The sequence below is a fragment of the Ursus americanus genome, chromosome 33 (genome assembly GCF_024610735.1).
Source record: "Ursus americanus isolate L20-20 chromosome 33, mUrsAme1.1.p, whole genome shotgun sequence".
Classification (NCBI taxonomy): Eukaryota; Metazoa; Chordata; class Mammalia; order Carnivora; family Ursidae; genus Ursus; species Ursus americanus.
The window spans coordinates 7,796,539-7,821,691 of record NC_142159.1 but is presented as its reverse complement, the minus strand read 5'-3'; the positions used below and the strand labels follow the sequence as shown (position 1 = coordinate 7,821,691).

General features: G+C 40.0%; 1 protein-coding gene across 16 annotated transcripts in view; it reads right to left on the bottom strand.

The window, feature by feature from the left end:
- The window catches only part of PUM1 (pumilio RNA binding family member 1), a 128,434-nt gene that overhangs the window by 86,927 nt on the left and 16,354 nt on the right, over positions 1-25,153 (bottom strand). The gene's annotated exons all lie outside the window — the stretch shown is intronic.

Sequence of the window (25,153 nt, the reverse complement as noted above, 5' to 3'; positions counted from 1 at the left end):
CTAAACACAACTGAAAGGCTTTTCTATGTTTACTTTCAGATACTGACAAAGACAGTAACAATAATCAAGTGACTGACATTAAATATTCACTTACCTTTAATCATCAGGGTTCAGAGCCAATGACCCCTGTTTTCTCCCCTCCCGTTCCCCTTTTTTTTCAAAACATGAAAAACACATAATCCAGAAAAAGAAAAAGCATATTCTATCACAAAAGAATTGTTAACTATTTTTCATACATTTTACTTTAATAAGACCAATATGCTGAAGGGCAATGACATACGATTAGTGACCTGAACATGGCTACAGACTCAGGCCACAGTGCTTGCCCCCAACTGCAAACAGCAAGGAGAAACCAGGCGACTCATCTGATCCGACCCCGTTTTCTTTGATAAACCTCAAGGAAAGGTGCTACAAACTATATAATGGAGTGCCCCAACATTTCTCCATGTTGAAAATCTCTGGGGGTTCCTGGGATCTCAACTCAAGGCGGAAAAAAAACAGCACATATCACAAGAATCCCTTCAAACTCCACCCATCATTAAATGTACTACCCACATCATAACAATCTTTCCAGACTTCAATTAACTCATCTCTAAGGTTGTTTCTACAAGGTAAGGTTAGATCAAGGATGAAGTGTGAAACAGTTCAGAGTTCACTCAATAGTTCAATCATAATTCAAAAACCTTGTGTTGTCCAATATTCTATTAGCCCTCTCAGTTACCAGAGGCAAGCCATCCCTGCTGCCTGAGGCTAGAGGACAGTCGCTTGTTTATTCAAGAGGAAGTCTCCTCTGCCTATCGGAAAAAGACGGCAGCCCAGTGCCTGAAGGGGGAATCTCCCAAACCCCCTCATCTGACCATTGCTACCTCCTATAATAGGTATACAACTGCCGGCAGTGGGTACACACAAAGGAGGTGAGGCTAAGGCCAGCCAGGGAGAGGGATGTGTGCGGAGAGCACGACCTGGAATACGAGTAGGAGAACCAATTCAAGGATTTTATTAACAGCTTCCTGTTTATCACCCAATAATCCTAATTTGACTAAACTGACACCACATAAAAATACAGTTGCATTGCTGTTTTAAATTGTATATTTTCAAAATCCAGAGCTGTTACATGCCACGAAACGACATACTGTTGTCACTAAGACAACTCAGCTTTGGGATGCCTGCTAAAAATGCAAATTGCTAAAATTCAAAATGAAGCTAAAATTCAGCCCAGTGAGAACAGAGAGACATAGAGACAAAGCTTTTTACTGTGATAAAACCGTTTCAAAGGGCCTTGAAACAGAAGCTATGAACACATTACAAGGTGTTTCCATTATTTAGGTAAACACACTGAATGAGCTCCTAAACTATAGGTAGTAACGGTAAGGGGAGGCAGGGAAGGGGATAAGGACAGGATATTAGCTGGAAAACTACAAATGTCAGATGAAATTATTTTGAACCTTCAGGCCAGAGTTAACATTTACAAAGTACGTAAATCAAATGCATAAAAACTCTTTATCTAGCTCTTTCTGTGGAATCTAATCATATGTTTAAGTAGAGCTAGGCATTTCTTGAAAATCCAAAAATCTACAGAGTTTTAACCAAAAATGTTGGAAATTCTATTTATATTTCCCAAGGAAAAAGTAGGAGTAGTAAGGGAAGGTACCGAACATGCAGTATGCATATTTAGGTCATCATCACAAACAGTTGTCAAAGCGATCGATCGTTCCCATTTAAAAGATGAGAGGGGCGCCTGGAGTCGGTTAAGCCTCTGTACTCTTGGTTTCAGCTCAGGTCAGGATCTAGATCAGCCCTACATGAAGCTCCATGCTCAGAGGGACTATGCTCAAGATTTTCTCTCTCTCCCCCTCTCCTTCTGTCCCTCCCCTCACTGTCTCTCTCCCTCTAAAAATAAGTAAAATCTTTAAAAAAAAAAAAAAAAAGATGAGAAAACTAAGCCTCTGAGAAATGCCCTTCCCAACTATTGTTAAGAGGAAAGAGCACTAGGGGCGCCTGAGTGGCACAGCGGTTAAGCGTCTGCCTTCGGCTCAGGGCGTGATCCCGGCGTTCTGGGATCGAGCCCCACATCAGGCTCCTCCGCTATGAGCCTGCTTCTTCCTCTCCCACTCCCCCTGCTTGTGTTCCCTCTCTCGCTGGCTGTCTCTATCTCTGTCGAATGAATAAATAAAATCTTTAAAAAAAAAAAAAAAAAAGAGGAAAGAGCACTTAAATGGCACTGCCAGAATCTAACTCCAGGTCTTCCAATTCATAAAGCAATGTCCTTCCTCTGTCACCAAGGCTGCCTCCAAGGCAGCCACAGGAAGTTTCCACCCACAGATAAAAGTGCCTTCCCTTTCTGCCTGGGTTTTGAGGAGTATGCTCTCTTGGTCTTTTTGCCTTTGCTTTCCCAGGTCTCTCTCCTCCCCCCACCTTCAAAGTCTGCCCATCCTGCCCTTGGAACAATTTCCATTTTCTATATGATCTTCCCATCTATCTCTCTCTCCACCCCTCTCTCTCCTTATTATCTAATATCCTAGCTTGCTCAGGTCTTCTCTCTCCCTCTCTTCTACTCTCTTTTCTCCTCCTCCAGTCCTCCCTCTCTCCAGGGGTCCCCTCTGCCTCCCCCACAGGATGAACACTCCTCCTCTTCCTTCTGTGTATTCCCTCCTAACTCCTGTAGACGCTGGTGAGAAGAAGCCTCACCCTCCAAAGTTGCTGTGCTAGTCCATTATAAACCATTTGCCCACAGGTGAATAGACCAGATAAACCAAATCATTCTCACAAAAGTGTTTTTAACTAGTCAGGAACTTACTGTTTATAATAGGAGCTATACCTGGTATGGTCATCGACACCAGACAAACTCTCCATACAAATTCTTCCTCAGAAACAAAACTAATGACCAGAGGAAGATGCTCAAGGAGTTCAGAGAAATCAAAGAACAGAAATATTTTAGGCAGGTAACAAAGAAGCCCTTTCTATGATAAAGGAGAAAAGGTGGCTATAAATTATAATCAGAGTAAATGCGCCCATCACAACAGAACAATCTTCTCCACTTCCCGTGCTCTACCTCCCCTTTCTCTAGTATTTAATTTGAGTGCCAGGTTCATGTTGATTTCTAGCACTACTAATTCCTTTTCCACTTTTGCTAAATGTCTGTAAGACGCCCTTCTTTCCACTAACTGATCTTCCCTATCTCCTCTGGTTTCACCAATTTATTTCCTACTTTTCCTCTTTTGGCTATTTGCCAGTAACATGTAACTTTCTCAAAATCCTCCAAAACTTTCTCTACCGCTGCCCCGCCCCACAGAGGCTTCTCCTGCTCACTCTACTAAAGAGGCAAAGCAAGATAAGCACTTTACTGCCTGACCTACCTTTATATTCCTACCTTCGTCACACCATAGATACCATCCATATACATACCCTATGCTTCTGAGTTTTCCTTCCACTCCCCAGATCCCAGAACTTTCTTCTGTAAGCCTCAACAGCTGCCTCCTCCTCTCAGGGACCCTGTCCTAACCAGAGCTATAATGTAGCAAATTCAGCTGCATGTTTTACCACACAGGAAGTTATAAGATCAAAAGAGAGAAACCCAGAACTATATATATATCACACTCGGAAAAATAAAAATTAAGCCAAAGTAGCACCGTATAAATCTTTATTTAAAAAAAAAATCATTGTAAATTACCTGCCCTTTCTGATGAAGGAGCAGAAGACTAGCTGAAAACAAAGCATAAGCCTACACCCGCAACTTCCCCCACCTCCCCACTCCTAGGTGGCACTGTGTGACATTCTTCTAGGAATCTCCCGACTGTTTTAAAGTTAATACTTTGCTAGAGGGGAAAACAACCTTAACTTGACAATGGCAAGGCCTCCGGTATCTTGTAGGTATCATTTTTTGTTAATATTTTATTTATTTATTGAGAGAGAGAGAGCACGAGTACAGGCAGGGGGAGTGGCAGAGCAAGAGGGAGAACCAGGCTCCCCACCGCACAGAGCAAGGTGGCCCAAAGTACATATCTTGTAGGTCGGTTCTCTTTAGCATATGAAAGTACTTTTGAAACCTCCCTTTTTCTTACTTCCCCCAACTCCCGAGTATATAACCACCACTCATCAAACTCTCCGTGCACAGCTCTTTCTGCCCACTCATCTTGTCCGTTGTGCTTTAATAAACCACTATTTTCCACCAAAGATGTCTCAAGAATTCCTTCCTGGTTGTCGGCTCCAGACCTCACCCCACCGAACCTCACCTATATTCCAAAACCACATCATATGGCGCCCGAACGTGGGGCTCTGAGTCTTCACATCTGGACTCAGCTTCGGTGCAAACTTGGTAAGTACTTTCTTTTCCTTTACTCTCATTTCAGGAGGCAAATTTGCTTGCTAGAGGGGAAAACCACCTTAACTTGACAAAGGCAAGGCCTCTGGTATCTTGTAGGTCGGCCCTCTTCATCATAAAGTTCTTTTGAAACCTCCCCTTTCCTTACTTCCCCCAACTCCCAAGTATATAATCAGCCACTCTTCAAGCCCCTATTGCAGCCGTTCTTTCTGCCCACGGGTCCTGTGCCCCTTCTTTAATAAACCACCATTTTGTACCAAGGACGTCTCAAGAGTTCTTGGTCATCGGCTCCTCTTGGTAGTTGGCTCCAGACCTCGCCCCACCGAATTTCACCTATATTCCAAAACTGCATCAAGAAGAGCACCCCCTGGACTTAACACCACCCACTCCAGATTTTCCCACCAGTGTCTCAGGTAAAAACTGAAAATGGGGTGGACCGAGGTGGATTTTTTATTTAATTTTAATTTAAGTTTGTTGGTTTAATTAAGGTAGACATGTCTTTAAAGTTATCAGCATTAAATATAAAACTTTAATTCTATGAAGGTTTGCTGAAGGTCAAACTTGTTGCAATTTGTTAGCAAAAAGATGACTTAAAATGATGGTTAATCTTGTCTGAGTCAAAGTTTTCATGCGTAACTGTTAAGATAGCTTTTGGTAACCTAAAACTTTAAAGTTTTGCTTGGATGATAAATGGGATTGAATTCGTTGGAAATCTAGGTCTTTTCCAAATAGGATAAAAGCATTAATTAATGTAGGGTTGTGCTTTTGACTTCTTATTGAAAGAAGCTAAGAATATTTGGGTCTGTTGGTAAACATGCTTTGTGCTTAACTGATTTCACAAATTTGCCCTCTTAAAGTTTTGGTGTAACAGTTCATAATTCGTTACTATTAGTTTTCACTGGAGACTTAGATTCTAGGCATGTTGCAAAATTCTGCTAAATGTAATGAAGACTGGTGGGAAGGGAAACAACTCTGTATGTAGAAAAGTAGGAGAGGAGATACGTAAGATACAAGGAACAGGAAGGCATTTTTGTTGAAGGTAAAAGAAGGTAATTTTGTCCTAAATAAGATGGTTGTTTGGAAAGAAACGGCTTGGGACAGAATCTGAACACAAAGCAAAGTTGTAGAAGATTTGTGATGGGAAATCTTTGGAAAGGAATTTTAGGTGTGGTCAGAACAGACTTAAGATTAAAATAAAGGGATTTTAAAAGTACAGTTAGGTGTGGTCAGAACAGACTAAGATTTAAAAAAAGGGATTTTAAAAGTACAGTGGTACAAGATTGAAATTCTCTCCGTTCAAAGTTTTCTTGAATCGTTGGTCTGCTCGTAATAAGAAAATGTAAAAACGAAGGTTTTTTTTCTCTTTTCTCTTAAAACCAGTTTCTATGTCTTGCCTTTATGAGGTCTTTGACGATCCCTGATCCTATTTAGGCATGTGCTTTATTTTTTTTTTTAAGATTTATTTATTTATTTATTAGACAGAGAGAGACAGCCAGCGAGAGCGGGAACACAAGCAGGGGGAGTGGGAGAGGAAGAAGCAGGCTCCTACTGGAGGAGCCTGATGTGGGGTTCGATCGAAACGCCAGGATCGAAAAGCCAGGATCACGCCCTGAGCCTAAGGCAGACACTTAACGACTGCGCCACCCAGGCGCCCCTAGGCATGTGCTTTAAAACATTCTAAGGTTTTAACAAACTTCCCCAAGATTTAAATCATGAACAGTCTAATTAGGCTTGTTTGTTCGGTATGTTACCTTCTGTTAGAAGATCATCATCACTCAATATTTATATTACTGAAGTGTTAAACATGTCACAGAAATAAGTGGATTTCCTTGCCAGTTATATTGTAACCTCCCCTCAGATTTTTAACCATGTCCATTTCTGAGTTTTTGTCATTTATAGTTACTGTTCTTACTCTCTTGTAAAATGTTTCATCTTCAAGGAGATTCATATAAAGGACTTTTAGGGACAAATACAGGTATTCAATATCTTTAAAATCCTAAAACTGAAATGATTAAGAATTTCCAGAATGAACTAAAACTGCATTTAAACAAGAATTAGTAACACATGACTAAATGAACTAAAAGATTATAGTTTTTGTGACTCTTGTTTAAAACACTGCTGGTTCTCTAATGTTTACTCTTCCAGATAAAAGAAACTTTCTCTTAAGATAACTATAACTTAACAAAGTGAGATAAAAGTATTCATTTGTAAACAAACTGAAGCATTTAACATCTATCTAAACCCTCTGAAATTCAAAAGGTTCTGTAAGTATTTTCTTCCATGGCAATGAATAGTCATTTGCGTAACTTACAATAAGAATCTATTTTCCTTGTAACAGGGATGCACTTGGAAATGTTGGTTATTTTAGTAAGGCTTTGACTGGAATGTTGTATTTGAGAGAGACATGCACAGACTCTGGTCATATGACCAAACAGCTGTAAGGAACTAATAAGGTTGACTTGATGAAACCTGGAGCCATTAAGCCTCTTGGAAATGCTGGCCAGATACCTTGCTTACAGAGTTCCCAACAGCCTCACCAGGTGAGTAAAGACTGTCACTTCCTGGCAGGTGCAGGAACCTCAGGATATATTGGGGACGTCATGAAGAGGAATCTGCCCACATCTGCAAGTATTATAGGCACGTCTGATGGCAAGTACTTGGCTTGGCTTCTGGCCTGGAGAGGCTACTGAAATGAAAGTTCAACCTAGAGATTACAAAAGTTCCAGCAAAGCAGATTCTAAAAGATGTGTATGGGGGTGCTGGGTGGCTCAGTCATTAAGCGTCTGCCTTCGCACCAGGGCGTGATTCTGGCATTCTGGGATCAAGCCCTGCATCAGGCTCCTCCACTGGGAACCTGTTTCTTCCTCTCCCACTCCCTCTGCCTGTGTTCCCTCTCTTGCTGGCTGTCTCTCTCTGTCAAATAAATAAAATCTTTAAAAATAAATAAACAAAAATAAAAGATGTGTGTGATCAATCGTTCTTGCTGAGCTTATGTAAACAGTCAGGCCAAGTCTGGTTTACAAGTCTGTTAAGTGTCTTGCAAACATTAGTCTTGATTTGGCTATCTCTGAAAATGAGGGCTATTTTAGAGAGAAAGATGATGTTTCAATAACCCACCTTTGTGGAGGTTAAGTCCTAGTTTTGAATGTCCTTAAATGCTGTTTGCTAAGCTAGACAACTTGAGGTATAGCTTTTCTATTTCCACACAACAGCTCATGTATAGGCAATCTTTGCTGCTGCTTATGCGGGGATAACAGGACCCCGTGGGCATATCATAATTTAGGATTAATTCCCCAATGATTATATAACTTAACACCTTAACCAATTCTGTGTGGCTGGAATGATGGAAATTTTCCTTAAAAGCCAGAGCATACGCCACTGCATAGGGTTAATTAACTACGGACTACGGAGATACTGGATGACCTCACTTTCTTTGACTGGATTGGATGATGTACTTGAGGATGCTCTTATCTCTTGACAAGTTTTCTCCTACCTGCCAGTAATTCCTTGTAATTAGGATATGATTAAGGCTGGACCTCAAACAAAAAGGGCTTCTTCATGGTTTTGTCCCTCATAGCCTTATTTATCCTACAAGCCACCTCTAGTGAGGTACAACTGCAAACAAAGGCTTTAGCTAAGCACACAACAGCCCTCCCAGTAAAAGGAGCCTCAAAGCTCACTAGGGGACTGTCCCTGACTGTAATGACTTCAGGCTTGAGACCAAAAGCCACCAATAGATTATGCGAAGCCAAGTGACCAGGCAGTGCTTACAGAGGAGGCCTGAAATATATTTAAAACCTGTCAGACTTTAAACCCATGTACCCTTATGCCTGGACCTGACCATTGTACTTCTATAGAGCATAACTGTTCAGGTTATTGATCCTGCTGATTCTAGTCATCCAGATTTAAGATGCCCTTACTAAAACTGCAGACAGCTGGTTTCCTGATGGCAGAAGTTTCATGAAAAAAGGAATAAGAAAATCTGGGTATGCTATAGTGCTCAACTTGTGGTTGGCAACTGCCAAAGTCTTATTCATACTGACTCCAAATAGGCTTCCCTAGTCCTATGGACCCAAAGGCTACGTGACTCTAAATTGTGGCCACGGCTTCCCCTAGGCTGCATAGACTGCTGTACTCTGGGTTTTGCCTGGATGCACAGAGGCATTATTAAAACCATTACTCGGGGCGCCTGGGTAGCGCAGTCGTTAAGCATCTGCCTTCAGCTCAGGGCGTGATCCCAGCGTTTCCGGATCGAGTCCCACATCGGGCTCCTCCACTGGGAGCCTGCTTCTTCCTCTCCCACCCCCCCTGCTGTGTTCCCTCTCTCGCTGGCTGTCTCTCTGTCACATAATAAAATCTTTTAAAAAATTAATTAATTAATTAAATAAAACCATTACCAACCCAGCTAACCTTCCAAATTCAAAATAATAGTGGACATGTTCTGTGTTACATTGGTATGACCACTAGCATCTATTTTGTTGCCTCTCCGAGACGAGGATGTTCGGCACAGGGAAGCTCTGATATGTACATGGTCAAAGCCCTAAATGACACTGAAGATAGCATTCCTAATGCATGAAGCAGATTTACAAAATAGAGTGGCATTAACCGGTTTTCAACTGTTTTAACTGTTGCACAAGGTAGGACCTAAAGTATCATAAAAACAATGCTGTGTATACACTCGGATTACCACAAATATTTCTGGGTTTCTAACCTCAGATTGGTGCTTTAAATGATCTCTTTCCATCACTACTGATAATGGTTAAGTTCCTGGCTTAGTTGACCACCATCTTCCTCTATTAAGGGTCACTTTATTGGACTTGTCATTCTTAGAGACATACTAATCTTAATGTGTTGCCTTTTTCAGCAGCTCTCCACTTGGTGCTGAGACTCCATCCCTAGAATGACTTCAACAAGATGATCCTTGCCAGCCAGAGAGATACCTCCCCTTTTGTAACTCCCCTAATATGTTCGATTGACCCACAGGTAGGGACATCTCTATGTGCCCCTATTCAGCAGGAGGACGTTACAGAAGATGAGACAAAAAACTTAGATTTAAGGGTGAAAATTGTTCAGGGAGGAAATGAGGGCCAGAAGGCTAGCTAAAGACAACGCGTAAGCCTACATCTTGTGTGACATTCTCCTAGCCATCCCTGAACAGTCAATACCTTGCTAGAAGAGAAAACATCTTGAAGATCGGCCCTCTTTAGCATATGAAAGTTCTTTTGAAACTTCCTTTTTCTTTACTTCCCCCAGCTCCCGAGCATATAACCACCGCTCATTAAGATCCCCGTGCAGCAGCTGCCCGCCTGCCTGCAGGTCCTGTTTTAATAAACCATTTTGCACCAAAAGATGTCTCAAGAATTCTTTCTTGGTTGTCGGCTCCAGACCTCACGCCACTGAACCTCACCTATATTCCAAAACCACATCATTTTCCATCACCCAGAGAACCCCTCCGTATCATAACACAACGTCCCACACAATGAATGACAATCATTTCCTCCTCTTAACTTGAAATAACATCAACTAGTTTACAAGTTTGCTGTACTGGTTAGTACTGGTTAAATGGGATGGTTAAATGAGACAAAACGGCCGATACTGGGGCACCTGGTGGCTCAGTCGTTAAGCGTCTGCCTTCGGCTCAGGGCGTGATCCCAGCGTTCTGGGATCGAGCCCCACATCGGGCTCCTCCGCTGGGAGCCTGCTTCTTCCTCTCCCACTCCCCCTGCTGTGTGCCCTCTCTCGCTGGCTGTCTCTCTGTCAAATAAATAAATAATCTTTAAAAAAAAAAAAAAAGTCCGATACTTAGCAGGCGCTTAATCAATTCTATCCACCTCACACACACTCTGTTTTCAGTGAAATGTCGTCTCCACCCATTCACCCTGTCTTTCCCCACCCCTGGTGGGGGGTTGGTTGTCTCTCCAACAGTGCATTAGAAGTACCTAGATGTGGGACGTCTGGGTGGACCCAGTGGGTTAAGAATCCAACTCTGATTTTGGCTCAGGAGACTGAGCCTCCCACCCCCAATTTAGCATTTCAAAGCACATCCATTTCTCAATTTCCAACTAAATCAATTCAGAGCAACTTCCATTCTCATCCCTTCAGAAACTGGGGGGGGTGGGGGGGATCACTGGCAAAATCTCAGTAAAGTTACCTTCTACAATTCATTCCTGAACTGCCCCTGCCATTATTGGTCTCCTGATTCTCCTACCTCACCATTTAGGTGTTTGTCTCTTTGCCAGCCAACACTGCAGTCATGGGGGGTAAAAAAGAGACTCAGGCACAAATGTAAGAAGTTCATGATCCAAATATTACGAATTATAATTTACCAGTTTTTCAAGCAGCTATTATTGAACAAAAACAGCGGAATGAAGCAGATACCAGTAGACCATGCAGTCCAGAATAAAAGACCGAAAAAAACAAGTTGTTGGGTTCTTGGCACTTTGGTAGCATTCCTGTCCCTTAACTGTTCAGTGTCCCTTTAAAATGAATGTCCCTTTACTTGAACCACTTTGACCGGTTCTCCATTGCTTATACAGAAGACCCAAACTCAGACACAAGGGTATCACTGAGTTGATATTTATTGAATCACACTGGAAGTTTATATTTTAATAAACAGTAACTGAGAGCTATATAGTGCACTCAGAATAAATCAATACTTTCTGAACATTCTCTGTAATGGACATGTTTCAAGATACCTGTCTAGAAAGTATAAGTTCATGATTTCCATCACCTCTGGTCACCAACAACTACAGCAAAAAGTATTCCCCTAAATGGCCAAATCACTAGTACCTGGTGAGAAATGATAAACTGACCTACACAGTGTCCTCTGTAAGCATTTGGACCAGATAGCTATGGAGAGAGAGAATGAAGTTCTCTAAATATCTGGCAGTTGTGGCTGTCATTTTCATTCAAGTATAACCGGGTGAATAAGCATAAAACATAAACAGTCAACACAGAGAAAGAATGTGTTGAAAAAAAGCAGAAACAGACTATGGAACCCCTATAGAAACAGCCACCCAGTCAGCACCAAGAAGGTCCACATTTACATTTCCTGCTTAGGAAGTCAGAGAGAATCCCTGCTGTTCTTTCATTTAATGCCCTGAATTTCTGCTGACTAGAACAGATTTCTATGAGACTAAAACTGCCATTACTCAAATATCTGTTAACTACTGAATCTTAAGTTGTCAGGACTGAATCTTCAATTGTCAGATTTTCTCCTCCACAACTACCTTTGTTCTCCTGGAGGATTTTTTGCATAGGCAAGCCTAGATCACGATGGCTCTGTTTCACTAACACAGATCCACAACAATGGAAGCAGAAGAGCTGGTGCCAAGCACCAATACCAGAAGGAAATACCTGTGAGAAAAACCCAAGCAAAAGCCAGAGAAACTTCAGGGGCACCTGGCTGGCTCAGTCAGTAGAGCATGCGACTCTAGATCTTGGGGTTATTTGAGCTCCACGCTGGGTGTAGAGATTACTTAAAAAAAAAAAGAAAAAAAGAGAAAAAAAAAAATCTTGGGCGGGGCGCCTGGGTGGCACAGCGGTTAAGCGTCTGCCTTCGGCTCAGGGCGTGATCCCAGCATGATGGGATCGAGCCCCACATCAGGCTCCTCCGCTAGGAGCCTGCTTCTTCCTCTCCCACTCCCCCTGCTTGTGTTCCCTCTCTCGCTGGCTGTCTCTATCTCTGTCGAATAAATAAATAAAATCTTTAAAAAAAAAAAAAATCTTGGGCGCCTGGGTGGCTCAGTGGGTTAAGTGTCTGCCTTCGCCTCAGGTCATGATCCCAAGGTCCTGGGATTGGTTCCCACGCCAGGCTCCCTGCTCAGCAGGGAGCCCACTTCTTTCTCTGCCTGCTCTGCCTGCTGCTCGCCCTGCTTGTACTCTAACAAAATTTTTTTAAAAAATAAAATCATGGGGCGCCTGGGTGGCACAGCGGTTAAGCATCTGCCTTCAGCTCAGGGCGTGATCCCAGCGTTCTGGGATCGAGCCCCACATCAGGCTCCTCGGCTCCTCGGCTATGAGCCTGCTTCTTCCTCTCCCACTCCCCCTGCTTGTGTTCCCTCCCTCGCTGGCTGTCTCTATCTTTGTCGAATAAATAAATAAAATCTTTATAAATAAATAAATAAATAAATAAATAAATAAATAAATAAATAAATAAATAAAATCTTAAGAGAAACCCTGACAGAGTATGTTAAAAGAATATGAGAATTAACCTAATTTGAATTTAACCATTAAGAGAAAGGGGCACCTGGGTGGCTTTGGGTTGAGTGTCTGCCTTCAGCTCAGGTCATGATCTCAGGGTCCTGGGATGGAGCTCCCTACTCAGCAGGGGATCTATTTCTCCCTCTCCCTCTGCCACTCCCCCTGCTTGTGCCCTTGCCCCCCTCCCCCCCATTCGATCTTTAAAAACAAAATCATTAGAAGTCTGTTCTACAACATCTTCTACAACCCTACTACCTGCATTATAAACAATTAACTAATATTTACTGAGACTTACTTTATGTTAGACCGGTCCTATAAATTCTTTATATGCTTTATGGTGTCTTTAACAATCATAATTTGAAAATGCAGGTACTCAGGGTGCCTGGGTGGCTCTGTTAAGTGTCAGACTCTTTTGTTTTGGTTCAAGTCATGTCCTCAGGGTCCTGAGATCAAGACTTGCATCAGGCTCCAAGTTGGGTGTGGAGCCTGCTCGAGATTCTCTCTCCCCTCTTCCCCCAACCCTTCTCAAGGAAGGAAGGAAATGCAGGTACACTTAGGCAGGTACCCACTTCATAAAAAAAATAAAAAAATAAAAAATAAGATTATGTTCCTCAAATAAATGATCATTCTTCTTGACTACTGGGGGAGGGAGAACCTACTCTTTTGGCCTAAGTGGATGCAAACCCTACTGCATGACCTTATTCATGAATGTTTCCATCCTTAGTTTTCGCTGTCAATAACAACACTAAATACCAGCATTTGCTGAGTTTCAAGGCATTGTGCTGCAAAATAGACCTATTCTTCCATTTTATATATGAGGAAAGCTAGGTTCAGTGAAGTAACTTGTGCAAAGTCATACAATGGATCAAGATCAGAAGTGGAATCCAAATTCTGGTCTTTACAACTTCTCTGTTCTCGTCAAAGGCAAGCACAAAAGCACATGTGGGTTAAACAGTTGTGCCAGCAACTGATTACTATTAATGATACTGTCTTCAATGATACACAAGGGGGAAATTAAGTCACCACAACAGCCTGGGTCAGAATGAACTTCCACGTCTTTACTATCTATCATAAAGATTGCTGCTGTCATTAGCAATTAAAATAAAAACATTAGAGTTACAGATGACCTAATGTGCCTGTGGCATTCTGCTAAAATGATTAACAGACCCACGTAATAAACTACTATAAGTTACCAAAACTGTTTTGCTACCAGACTATCAGAATATATACACCTCATGTAAATGTCAGCACTTCCTAGACATAAGAGAAAACAATTTAGAAAGTAAAATTTAGAACATGTATTTTCAAAATCATTTAATGATACTAGTGACCTTTAAACACCAAAACCTCAAAACTGCTGGTTCTGCCAGTCTTTTTCTTCTTTATTTCACCGATCATGTTCAAGCTGAAATCAATAATGAGGACTAGGCCATTTTAACTACAAAAGGAACCACTAAAATTGTTACAGAAGAACCTAATTAAAAGTGTAAAACTTAAGATAATGATCAGGGGTGCCTAGCTGGCTCAGTCAGCACACTCTTGATCTCAGGGTTGTGAGTTCGAGCTCCACACTAGGTGCAGAGATTACTTAAAAATATAAAATCTTGAGATGCCTGGATGGCTCCGTTAAGGGTCTGCCTTCGGCTCAGGTCATGGTCTCAGGGTCCTGGGATGGAGCCCTACAGTGGGCTCCCTCTACTCAGTGTGGAGTTGGCTTCTCCCTCTCCCTCTGCCCCCTCATGCAGCAGGCTCTTTCTAGCACTAAAAATCTTTAAAAAAAAAAAAAAAAAAACACTTAAAAAGATAATCAGCCTTATCTCTATCTGTCTATAAGCTACAGCCAGATATCTAAATGGCATATTCCTGACCATCAAAAGAACAAATTTCAAAAACATAAAAGAGACTCCCATACCACTATATAGATTACATCAAAAAATGTTTATTTGCAAATGGGGAACCAGAAAGTGTTCATTATCAGTAAAAGACTTCATCCTAAAATCAATCTCAAGAGAGGACATGTGGAAAAAATAAAAATCATATGGAAAAAAATAAAAAAAGATAAATGAAGAATACTCATCCAAAAATTCTTAGATCAGGTTGTGGCAAATCTGTTAAGTATCAGGATCTTTTCAAAAAATGAAAATTTAGGCACCTGGGTGGCTCAGTCATTAAGAGTCTGCCTTTGGCTTGGGTCGGGATCCCAGCATCCTGGGATCCAGCCCCACGTCAGGCTCCCTGCTCCACAGGGAGCCTGCTTCTCTCCAGCTCCCTGTGCTTGTGTGTGTTCTCGCGCTCTCTCTCTCTCTGTCAAGTATTTAACATCACTGGAATCAGGAACAATCCTACCGGCAGAATATTAGACTCTATGTAAAAATGTGAAAGTAACAATCCACAAAAAAGGCACACAACTGGCTTTTCCAAAGTTTTGCTAGTATCAAATGTTCTGAGGTTCACTTTGTCATTCCTGGTGCTAACAGACATGTAAGAGTAGGCATAAAAGGTTTAGAAGAATTTCTACCATTAAGAGTTGTCAAAGAAAAAAATTATGGGCCTACGCAGTTACTGATAAGAATTTCCTATAAATTACAAAACTGATAAGATGTACAACTTATCACCAGTGAAAACTACCAATTTTGGAAAATAAGTTCAAAGGAGAAAACTATCTGCTACAGGGTATGCCTACAGTATCAGTCTCCAGGTAGGAGGAGTACTTAAAAGCCTATCTAGTTAATCTGCCGAAGTTCAAAGACCGCGGTGCACAAGTCTTATTACTGCTCTTAACTACTGAAGTAACAACCACTAAGTAAAACTGCACTCTTTTCAATAATGCCATTGTAGCTCACCTCATCTCCCCAAAAGTAACTCCCACAGTATTAAAAACATGACATGCATTACACACAATTATTTGTAATGTGAGAAATTACCCTCAGTCTTAGGAGTGATAAAAATAGCAGAAAGAGGACTTTAGTGCCAGCTTCTTTAAAATGGTTTTTATCCTGCTTAATACTTTGTCAGGCTTTTTAGAGCTTTTCAAGAAAGAAATCTGACAATATGCATTAAGTTTTATAAATGGTCATGCCCTCTGATGCAGTAATTCCACTTCTAGGAATTTAGCTAAGGCAAATAATCAGAAATACGATCGAAGATTTGTTAACAAAAGATCTTCAACCAGGCATTGTAATGGCAATAGTGGTGAAAGTTTATGGGGTGCCTGGGTGGCTCAGTAGGTAGAGCAACCAACTCTTGGTTTAGGCTTGAGTCATGACCTCAGGGTCGTGAGACAGAGCCCCACATTGAGCTCCCTGCTCAAGGGTAGTTTCCTTGAGATTCTCCCTCTCCCTCTGCTCCTCTCCCACACACATGATGCGCACTCTCTCTCTCAAATAAATCTTAAAAAAAAAAGTGGTAAAAATGGTAAAAGTTTAAATATACCAGGAATCATTAAATACAGCATATATTCATTTACAGAATTTAGCACAGCTATTTAAGACATTTTTAAAATTGCTAAACAGAAGAAAATGTTTGTGTAAAGACTACAAATCTGCGTATATAAAAAGATACGTATATATTTCCATATAGAAACATAAATAAGACTAAAAGATAATATACTCAAATGTTAATTTAAAATTTCTTTGGTAGTTTCTACATTTTGCATAATGCCTATGAAAAAAATCAGAAAGAATCTTCTAAAAATGCATCTGACAATATTTATCATGTCTAAAACATGAATACCTTTCAAACCAACAACCCTCTTCTAAAAAACATCTTAAATAACTAAAATAAGGGATAAGGTCGATAAGCCAAAGTGCTCATTGTGCAGTTACTTTTATAAGAAAAAACAAATACTCTCAACAAAAAGTAGGGGTAGAAAGCCAGCCACCAGTAAATAAAAAGGTTCATTACGGTATATCCAGAAGCAGTTTCCACAGAGACAGCACTGTGAAAAAGAACAGAAACAGGAGGGCCTTTTATAACTGTTGTAACAGCTAGTACTTACTATGTACTAGCAATATATATTATTTAATTCTCAAACTATGAAATATTTATTTATTCATTTATTTATTTATTTGACAGAGAAAGAGAGCACAAGCTGGCAGAGAGGCAGGCAGAAGAAGAGGAAGCAGCAGGCTCCCCACTGAGCAGAGAGCCTGACATGGGACTCTATTCCAAGACCCTGGAATCATGACCTGAGCCAAAGGCAGACGCTTAACCAACTGAGCCAACCAAGTGCCCCATCTATGAAACAATTATTAATTCTCCTCCATTCCCCACTTTTTTAATGGAGGAGGAAACTGAGGCAGAGAAAAGTAAAAAACTTGCCCAAAGTTACCCAGGCAGACTGACTCCAGAGTCTGACTCTTAACCAGTGTCCTAGACTGAGGGATCAAAATGCATCTGGGGTACTCCCAATTATTTCAGCAACTAAGACAAAAGGACCCATCCATATCCAACAAAGCTGCACTAGATGAAAGTCTGCTAAAAACTCAAAAGAGGAGAAGGAGCTGTGCACATTACTCTGCCACCCAACTGCGTATCTGAAGATGTAACAGCCGCCCACACAGCCCATCTGTGGCCAGAACTCTAGGATTCTTTCTTTTCTGTTCAAGGATGATCAAAAGGAAGTAAGTCACCATGAGACTACAGGGAGTAAACTACTTAACGAGGAAAAAGAAATCACATCCTGAAGAAATAGATTTCTGAAAATGATTTATCTACTGGAAGAGTGAATGAATTGACAAAAATTCATAGCAAAATTAAAATCCACAAGGAAGTAGTAAGCCAAATAAATAATAATGTAAACAAATCTGAAGGAAAAGGTCAAAGATTAAAAGATAAATGAAAAAATGGAAACCCAAATGTCCATCAACTGATGAATGTATAAAAATTATGTCACATAAAGAAATATCATTTGCCCATAAAAAGGAACGAAGCACATAAACATGCATGAACCCTAAAAACACTAGGTAAGTGAAGGAAGCCAGACACAAAAGCCACATATTATATGATATATATATATTATATGATATATATATTATTATTATATGATATATATCATATATATTATATGATCCCATTTATATGAAACATCCATAATAAATAAATCAACAGAAAACAAGAGTAGATTAGTGTTTGCCAAGGACTTGGGAAAGGAGAAAATAGGCAATGACTACTAATGAGTACAAAGTTTCTTCTGGGAGTGCTAAAAATGTCCTATAGTTATATAGCTGATAGTTGCATAACACTGTGAATGTACTAAAAACCACCAAATTATAAGGACGAATTTTAAGGTATGTGAAAAACATTTCAATAAAGCTGTTATTTAAAAAATAGGAGTTGGCAAACTTTTTCTGTACCAGGTCAAATAATAGAGACTTTGTGGGCTACACAGGGTCTTTGTCACATATTCTTTGTTTTTATTTTCAACTACTTAAAAACGTAAAAACCATTCTTAGCTCAAAGGCCATACATACACAGGCAGCAAGCCAGATCTAGCACAGACGCCACAGGTTTGCCAAATCTGGTTTTAAAATAAATCTTTAAGGGGCATCTGGGTGGCTCAGTCCATTAAGCATCCAACTTTTGGTTTCGGCTCAGGTCATGATCTCAGGGTCCTAAGATCAAGCCCCTCATGGGTGCCACGGCTCAACAGGGGGTCTGCTTGAGATTCTCTCCCTCTGCCCCTCCCCCAACTCATGCTTGCTCACTCTCTTAATCTTTAAAAAAAAAAAAGATTTATTTTAGAATTTTTCCAAGTGGGCACCAGGGTGGCTCTATCAGTTAAGCGTCTGCCTTCGGCTCATGTCATGATCCCAGGGTCCTGGGATCAAGTCCTAATTTGGGCTCCCTGGTCAGCAGGGAGTCTGCTTCTCCCTCTGCCCACCCCCATGCTCGTTCTCTCTCACAAAAACAAAATCTCCTAAAAAGAATTTTTCCAAGTGAACGTGCTAAGTTAATGTTGATCCATAACACTAAAGATCTCTTCTCAAACTTATAAATGGAGTTCTGCAAATATTATTAGGATAAAGAGAATATGGGAAATTCATCAAACAGAATTTAATGTTTTTATTAATAAATTAAGATCATATGAAAGTAAAACAGTAAAATCACATTAAAAAATATAACTGCTCACATGAAAAGATGAACATCATTACCGATCAGGGAAATACAGATTCAAACCACAATGAGATACCATTATGTATCTATCAGAATGCCTGCGATAAAAAGAGTACCACCACCAAACGCTGGTAAGGGGACAGAAAAACTGCACTGTTCAAACGCTGCTGGTAAGAATGCAAAATGGTACAGCCGCTCTGGAAAACAATTTAGCAGTTTCTAAAAAACTGCACATGCAACTATCACATGACCCAGCATGTATACACCTGGACCTTTTTATCCCAGAGAAATGAAAACTTATGTTCAGAGAAACAGCTGAACATGAATGTTCACAGCAGCTTTATCTATAGCAACTAAAAACCAGAATCTGCCCAGATGTCCTTCAACAGTTTAAACGAACAGTGGTACATCCATACCATGGCACCGTACGCAGCAATCAGAAGTTCGAATGTGCAACAACTTGGTCTCAAGGACCTTCTGCAGAGCAAAAAAAGGCCAGTCCCCAAAGCCCATATACAAGACGACTCCATTCATATAACAGTTTTGCAATGACAAAACTGCAGAACTGGAGAGTTAGCAGTTGAGGGGAGCTCCCGACCCCTACCTCACAAAGGGAAGGTGGGTGTGGTTATAAAAAGAGCTACTCAAAGGTCTCTGTGGTTTTGGAACTATTTGGTATTTTGACTACAGTGGTAAATATACGAACCTACACAGGTGATAAAATTATACTGAACTTAATACACATACATACACACACACACACACACAAATGAGTTCAGAACTGGAAATAGCTAAGACTGGATGGATTTTTATCAATGTCATTATCTTAGCTGTGATGATTTATCTGTATTATTTCTTACAATAGTATACGAATCAACAATTAACTAAATCTTATTTTTAAAAGACAACTGTGAGGGCACCTGGGTGGCTCAGTTAGTTAAGCATCTCCCTTTGGCTCAGGTCATAATCCCAGGGTCCTAGGATCGAGCCCCACATAGAGTTCCCTGCTCACTAGAGAGACTGCTTCTCCCTCTCCCTCTGCCGCTCCCCCTCTTTGTGTGCTCTCTCAAATGAATAAAATCTTTAAAAAAGAAAAGTAAAAATAAAAAAAGACAAGTGCTATAAAGAAATAATGAAGACAAAACTTGTAGTCCCAAAAAAAATATATAGTTCCTGAGCAAAAAAACTAAAATAACCGAATACATAACCAAAGGAACGTTCTCAAGCTACAAAACTATGCAGATCAAAAGGTCTCACTCATACAGCACATAAAAATCACATCCTGAACAAACTGTCCTAATGTTGGAGTATTCCTTAAGTATCCCAGCAGGGTGAAAAAAATAGTCTATCTTTGGTTCTCTAAAATACTATGTGCCAAAGACAATAAAATAAAATATACTATCTATAGCCCAAAGATTTTATGTCCTGACACAATTGTCTTTCATGCATAAAGGCTACAGAAACACAGTACGGGGCGCCTGGGTGGCTCAGTCAGTTAAGCATCTGCCTTCTGCTCAGGTAATGATCCCAGGGTCCTCGGATGGAGCCCCCACGTGGGGTTCCCTGCTCTGTAGGGAGCCTGTTTCTCCCTCTTCCTGCCACTCCCCCTGCTTGAGCTCTGTCAAATAAATAAAATCCTAAAAAAAAAAAAAAAAAAAAAGGCAGCTACCAAGCCTATCAAATAGTTCATTCTGGACTTTATGATCCTAAAGAGTACATAATACATAAATCCAAAACTGTATCTGTGGAAGAATGTATTTTAATAGAGTTCCTACCTCCTCTGAATTAAAAAAAAAAAAAAAGATGTGCTTTTCAAAATAATCTTTAAGCACTGGCATGTTATCAATTTATGTGGTTTAATTCTTTATGGAATTCCACCTGAGGGAGAGAAAGATAATTCCACCTGATATGATGCAAAGAATAAACCTTAATTTGCTCCTTTTTCGAGCAGTTACTATCTTTAGTTCATTACCCTACAGTTTGTATTACTGTGAGGTCATGATGCATCAAGTTTTCCCTCCTGGGGTTGAGAGGAACTTAAGGTATAGCAAATTTATTAGGTTTTAAACTTAAAGACTATGGGTGCCATGAGTGCCACAGAATAATGTTTGAAATTGGATTTAAAAAATGAAAACACATAGGGTTTTTTCCTCCCATTAAAACTACTGTCTTTGAGGTAATTTTGAATTCTAAAAACAATAAACCCTCACTGCAAACATTCTGGAAAACACAGAAAATTACAAAATGGTTTAAAGGCTACTGAGGAAAACACAGAAAATCACAAAATGGTTTCAAGGCTATTGAGAAAATTAAAGTGGACAGAGCTGCAATTTAAATAATGTTCATGGAAGGTCTCGATGAGAAGGTAAGCGAAGGACTTGAAGGAGGTGAAGGAGCAACTTTTATAGGCATCTGTGGAGGACCATTCATCCTTCCGGGATGGGGCATACCTGTGATTCTAGAAATAACAAGAATTGTTTTACTGTCATTCCAAATGCCATTAAAATACAGTAATTAAAGTCTAGGCCTAGGCAGAAAGCAGATCAACAGCTACTGCTGGGGGAATTAAAACAGGCCCACAAAACTTCTGGAGAAGATGGGAATTATCATTATGATTAGAGTGACCATTTCGCACAGTTCAATACTCCGATATGTCAGTACTCATGTTACACATTTAAAATGTGTGCATTTTATGTCAATTATACCTCAATAAAGATAATTTAAAAAAAAATTCTAGCCATAGAGTAAGAATAAACGTATCAATATAACAAATGAGTCAAAAGAGATCCACATATATATGGAGACCTAATTAATTATAAAGGAGGTCTTTAAAATCAATAAATGGTGCTAGGATCACTAGTTACCGATGTGAGAAAAGTAAAATTACAACACTACTTCCTGCCTATACAATACACAGAAATAAACTCCAGATGAATTACAGATTAAAACATAAAAAGAGAACTACAAAAATATTACAAGAAACACAGGAGACTGGGTGAGGGAGGACCTAAGTATATAAAGAAGTCAAAAGCAAAAGACTAACACTTTTGATTACATATATTTTAAAACGCCGCACTGCAAAAGACACAATAAAGTTAAAAGACATATAAAAGCAGTCTTATAAATCTAGGAAAATAATTTTTATACCAACAGAAAAAAGCAGTACTTATACAGTGCTGGTGGAACTTTAAATTGGTGGAACAGCGTGAAAATATGTATCAAAATTTTAAATGCATTCTTTTGTTTGATCTGTCAATTTTACCTCTGTAAATGTATTCTAAAGAAATGATTGCAGAATACAAAAATAAAACTACCATATTGTTTACTACAGCATTGTTTAGAATGTCAAAAGCCAAAAAAAAAAGTTCAGTGACCTGGGATAAGTCAGTCAAAATAAAATACTGTAGTTCCATGCACCATGGCCCTTAAAGAAGATACAAAGATATTTATTACTAACCTGAAAAGATAGCCACAATGTATTAAGGGCAAAAAGACTATCATACAGTGTGTTCACACATACGTGCAGGTGCAATACATTTACAATGTTTCCATTTGGCTTAAAACTACAACACATTACTGAACCTGTGTTTATATACGCACAGGAAACATCTAGAAGGAAATGACCTGTGCTGTTAAGTATTTAACTCTGATAAAGTTATTGAAAAGTTTTAGATCATAAAATTTCCATGTAGACAAAATAGATCAGTGGTTGCTTAGCGCTAAGGGGATGGGGAAGTAGACAATGACTGGTATTGGGTACATAAGTTTCTTTTTGGCATAATCAAAGTGTTCTAAAATTTGATTGTGGTGACAGTTGCACAACTCTAAATATATTAAAAACCACTGAATAGTACCTTTTAAATGGGTGAACTATATGGTATGTGAATTATACCTCAAAACTTTTTTAAAATTCCACTTTAGAACAAAATTCATAACCATAACACAGAATAAAAATTGTGCATCTAAAAATTCACAGCTTGGCGGCACCTGGCTGGCTCAGTCAGTACAGCATGCAACTCTTGATCTCGGGGGTCATGATTTCGAACCCCATATTGGGTGTAGAGATCACTTAAAAAATATTTAAACAAATAAGATAAAAATAAAATTCAGTTTGTACCTTACACCTTGCCCCAATAGAAAGCTCAAACCCAAACAGCACTTCTTAAAAAGCTTCAAGTAGGAAAAGTGAGTCACTAGTCTTAAAAGCAGTTAACCACTGACAATATACGGTTAAATTACAACCTTAATCCTACGTTCATAGATATTATCTTCTTAAACTATACTGGCACATACTATTCACTTCAGAGAACAGGAATGAACCCTGTAAATGTATTAAGTTGAAAAAGTATAGCACTGTTTTCCAATTATGTGTTATAACTGTGAACAGACACAAAGTTTCAAAGTTTTACAAATTAAGGAGAGTAAACCTTGCTCCTCTAGCCCCTTATGGTTTCAAGAAATCTCAAGGGGAAAAAAAAAAGGCAAAGCAAAAACATAAAAGCAGAGCTGGTAGGGGCGCCTGGGTGGCACAGCGGTTAAGCGTCTGCCTTCGGCTCGGGGCGTGATCCCAGCGTTATGGGATCCAGCCCCACGTCAGGCTCCTCCGCTATGAGCCTGCTTCTTCCTCTCCCACTCCCCCTGCTTGTGTTCCCTCTCTCGCTGGCTGTCTCTGTCTCTGTCGAATAAATAAATAAAATCTTTAAAAAAAATAAATAAATAAAAATAAAAATAAAAGCAGAGCTGGTAAGAATGAATGTAAAAGTTCTTTAATGCAATCCTTCAATAAATGCTAACTGGCTCCTTACCTTCAGGCCCAAAAGCCTCTCAGTATTCAAGATCCCACATTCTGTTACACCTTACACCTTATCAATTCAAAATGACATCTTAATATCCTTCAAATAAAATACTCCACTCAATAAAGCTCTTCAATATGCCCTGATAACGTAATTTATTCATTCATCATTTATGAGGTATATACTATTTGCCAGGTGCTGGAGATACAAGGCCAAAAGATTCTTCAAGAGGAACCATCACCGTAGTTCTGAACCAAAGTGCACAGGAGATCACCAGGGAGTGCTTTTTAAAAAATGCATGAACTGCATCTCATCACTGGAGATTTTGATTCAGGAGGTCTGGACTTAAGCCCAAGAATGTGTTTACTGAAACAGCTTCCTAGCACCCAATGGTAAAAGAAAAAGTAAATACTCAACTCCAATACAGGGAGCTGCATGCTTCAATTAGTATCAAATACGACAACAGCACCAAAAGGACACCCAAACTTTAAAAAAAAGGGGGGGGGAGCCCCTGGGTGGCACAGTCGCTTAAGTATCCGGACTCTTGGTCTTGGCTCAGGTCATGATCTCAGGGTCCTGAGATCAAGCCCCATGTCAGGCTCTGCGCTCAGGTGAGCCTGAGCTCTCTCAGGCTTAAAAAGTTTCTCTCTCGGGGCGCCTGGGTGGCACAGCGGTTAAGCATCTGCCTTCGGCTCAGGGCGTGATCCTGGCGTTATGGGATCCAGCCCCACATCAGGCTCCTCCTCTAGGAGCCTGCTTCTTCCTCTCCCACTCCCCCTGCTTGTGTTCCCTCTCTCGCTGGCTGCCTCTATCTCTGTCGAATAAATAAATAAAATCTTTAAAAAAAAAAAGTTTCTCTCTCTCCCTCTGCCCCTCTCCACGCTCGCTCGCTTTCTCTAAAATAAATAAATCTTAAAAAAAAAAAAAAAAAAAGGAAGGAAGGAACAAGGAGAAGGTTTCCCAGAGATGAAGATACTTTAGTTGAAACTTGAAAGATGAGAAAGTGGCTAGGTGGATGAGAAGGAAAGGGAGTTTCAAACAGAGAAAAGTATGTAAATGAAAATTGCTCAACCATGCTGACGAATTACACACACTATAAAATCAGCATCTGTTCTGAAAATTACAAATACTTCAGTATAGATGAGGTGGTACCAGTAAAGACTGATAAGCTGGTTCAAAACATGAAGGGCCTAATTTATGCTACGCTGAGAAGCTTGGAAATTATTCTAAAAGCAACCAAAAAGCAAAAAAAACAAAAACAAAAAACAAAATTTAGACAAGGATGAGACATAAGAAGATTTGTGTCTTCAGAAATATCAATTTGGCGGCAACACAGAAAATAGTCGGGGGTAGGGGGTTGGTCACAGAAAACCAATCATAAGACTACTGTAAATGTCCTGGCAAGAAATATGAGCCTACCAAATAAAGCAATATGAATATAACCTGGGAACTGTTGGAGACTGGATGCAGGAAGCTAAGACTCCTAGGTTGCCCTTAATGGGGATGGCATCCACAGAAATAGGATGTAGGGAATGATGGACACTAACGAGTTCAGTTTTGAACAGCACTGTAGCACTCCCTGAGCAACTATTATGCATCCATACTGGGCTCCTATAATTAGACATACAAACTAAACTCTTACTGCTGTCCCTAAACTTTAATATATGCACAGCAGTTAGGGCTTAAAATGTGTGATGTGTATGTGTATGGGGCGCCTGGGTGG